This window comes from Bison bison, unplaced genomic scaffold (assembly GCF_000754665.1).
Source record: "Bison bison bison isolate TAMUID 2011002044 unplaced genomic scaffold, Bison_UMD1.0 scf7180017864238, whole genome shotgun sequence".
Classification (NCBI taxonomy): domain Eukaryota; kingdom Metazoa; phylum Chordata; class Mammalia; order Artiodactyla; family Bovidae; genus Bison; species Bison bison.
The window spans coordinates 7,206,507-7,209,621 of NW_011494810.1; the positions used below are offsets into that span (position 1 = coordinate 7,206,507).

A 3,115-nucleotide genomic window follows, 5' to 3' on the forward strand; every position below is an offset into this window, starting at 1 on the left:
TTTGGAGAAATTCGGTAGTAGGTACCCTGACTATATAGCACGGAATTTAAGATTAGAGCCAAACAGAAATGTAGGGTGTAACCCAAGAGGATAGTTCAAGTCATGACAGAAGACAAGATGTCCCAAAAATAAGACAAAGGAGAGTAGTACATGTTTATGGTTAAGAGAAGAAAAAGGACCCCAGAGGAAGAAAAGTTCCACAAGGAATGAATGAAGAGTGGCACATGCTACGGAAGTGTAAAGATGAGGACTGAGAAAACAGCGTTTATAATAAGAGTAAGAGGTACCTTGAGTAGTGGAGGGAGAAGCCAAATTCAAAAGGGTTAACCAGTAAGTGATGGTAAGAAACTGAAATAAATTCAAATTTGTCCACACCCCTCCTATCTTTCCTCATCCCAGAAACACTGGTTATGTTAGCAGTCACAGGCCTCTTTCCATTTTTTGGCGTTCCCCGGCCCTCCAGATAGTGATTTGAGTAATTGAGTTCTTCTTAAATAAGTGTCCATAGCAGTCTTAGGTTAAAATCTGTTGGTTTCTTCTGTGCTGTCAGCGCCTGGTACTGGCGCTCGGCTTGTCCCGGCTTCCTGCCGCGCCCTTGGCCTGGATGTGGGAGGCGAAGGCCGTGAGCATTTTCTGGGCGGTGTGGGCGGTGAGGTGCGCGCTGCGCATAATCAACAATGCCCGTCTCCGAACAGCACGTCCACGCAAGGCTCGGAGCCGTTGTGCCTCATTTCTACAATCACTGAGCAGTTGAGGTTCGTACAGCGAACTTTCTCGCTGCTCACTGCCTGGTGGAAGGTCTTCGTCGATTCCAAGTTCTTTTTGAAGGAACAGAACTGAACCCGAACCTGCTTGACCGAGCAGAGTCCGAGCCGAGCCAAGGCCGCCGCCATGCTGACACCCATTCCGGCCCAGAGGGACTTCTCGAAGGAAGTGATATTGGAGATCTGCAGGGTAAGTAGAAATTTTCCAGGACCTTTCCAGGCAAAGATGGAAGGAAGAAAGACAGTTTCAAGCAGAGGGACCACTCGATATAGAATCCTTAAGGAGAATATTGTGTGTTCAAAAGTATGGCTGGGGCGTGAAATCTGAGGTGGGGGGTGATAGGAGATGTGGCTAGAAAGAGAGGCAGGGCTCTGTCATTTAGATTTCGTTCTGTGGGCAATGGGGGTTCGCTGAAGTTTGTGAAGGCAGAGAAGTGACACTGTCAGATTGTGCTTTAGTAAAGTCACTTAGGTGATTGTGTATAGTGGATTTTGACAATAAGCTCAAATTCTTCTGTTGTGGGGCCAGGTCATACCTGAGACCATGTAGTCTCTGGATTCAACTGAGGCTGTGAGTATTTTTGGTTTTTGTTTCTCTTTTGGAATGTCATGCCTTATTTCCATTAACAGCAACATGAAATCAATGAAATATGTGTGTGTGTGTGTGTGTGTGTGTGCACGCTCAGTTGTGTCTGACCCTTTGCAACCCAACGGATTATAGTCCACCAGGCTCTCTCTGTCCGTGGGATTGTCCAGGCAAGAATACTATAGTGGTTTGCCATTTCCTTCTCCAGGGGATCTTCCTGACCCAGGGATCAAACCCTTGTCTTCTGCATTTCCTGCATCTCAGGTGGATTCTTTACCGCTGAGCCATCAGGAAAACCAGATCTTTCCTTGTATTATTTTAAATTAACTCAAGACCTGTAAGGGCCATTGCTGTAGAAAGGGGTCTGGCACATGTAACATCTGGGTGGAAACAGAAGCTGATGGAGAAAGTGAGAATTCGAGGGATTCTGGAGCAGGATGTGGGAAGTAAATAACACTGAAAGCCCTTTCTAACTCACAGCTTTATAGCTACTGGTCCTCCTTACCGTCTCCTCTTCCTGATCCCTAACCTCATGAGGATGAAAATGTATCCTAGAGGCCTCTGATCAGATTCTGCCCACAACACTCTGGTTTGAAAGTCACAAAGTTCTCTGAGAAGTGATAAGCTGCTTCTCTTCCTTCCTTATTAGTCACTTGGTACCATTTCTAGTTTCCAAACACCTACTGTTTGTAGAGCCTTCTTGCTTTCTCCTTCTGAGTGTTTTTCAGCACTGTCCCTTTTGATCTCAGAGATGTAATCTTTAACAAACTACCAATTAACTATGAAATGTCACTACAACAAAACACATCAGTATTCTCTGTGGGTTTATTGTGCTTGAATTTGACCTTCATTGCTAATTCTTGGACTGTCTTCCTGGTTTGTGGCTTATTTGAACTCACATTTTTTCTTTGTGTTGACCATTTCAAAGCTTTTGTCTAGAAATTAAGCTGGTAAAATAGCATAGAAGCCTTTTCCCCTGTGATAATCCCTTCCTTTTGATACCAGTAATTAAAAATGGACTGTGATAACATGAGAAGACTTAAAGTCTGAAGGTTTTAAGAATGACTTGGAGATTCAGAAGTAAAAAGGGACCGACACAAGTGAGTATAAACTATTATTTTATTCAAAATACAATTTAAAATAGAATTTAGGTTTATTGAAAAAAATGGTTATACTTGAGCTATTTGAAGTTCTAGCAGTCAGATGTTCTTTGAAAATCTGTTTTAAAGTTCTGACCGGTGGTCTTAGAATTAAACTGCTACTTGGTGGAATGTGGAATATGGAGAGGTGAAAGAAAAGTCAGGCTGCAGTGATGCTACAAAAGAGAAACTACCCCATCCATGACCATGTGGAGTGGATGGGAATCAGACAGGAAAGGAAACGGTAGCAGAGCTGGTTTCGTAAGTCATGGTGCCTGTAGCTCTTTGAAAGTGATAACCACCAAGGGCCAGGTGCAGAGCACTAACTGAGAGCTTCTTGTCGAAGTCCACATGGCGGGAGTTGCAGGGCCACCACACAGGGAGTCTCTCCATTTCTTGTACACAGGCTGGAATTTCAAAGATACCAGGACACAGGTCTTTCTCTGAAAAGGGTGGACTGTGATGTTTTTGAGAGAGAATTTCCAGAGCTAATGACATACTCAAGCTGAAGAAAATATATCTGTCCATCTAGGGACCTTTGAAAAGAGTGGGAGGCAGAAAGAGCAAATATTTTGGCAACTGAAAGACCTGGGTTGGTATCTATTACTTTAATAAATTACTTAATC

The 3,115-nt window shown here is 43.6% G+C and overlaps 1 pseudogene; it reads right to left on the reverse strand.

Moving 5' to 3' along the window:
- Positions 1 to 546: 546 nt before the first annotated feature.
- LOC104993420 lies at positions 547 to 893 on the reverse strand (annotated as a pseudogene).
- Positions 894 to 3,115: the final 2,222 nt, after the last annotated feature.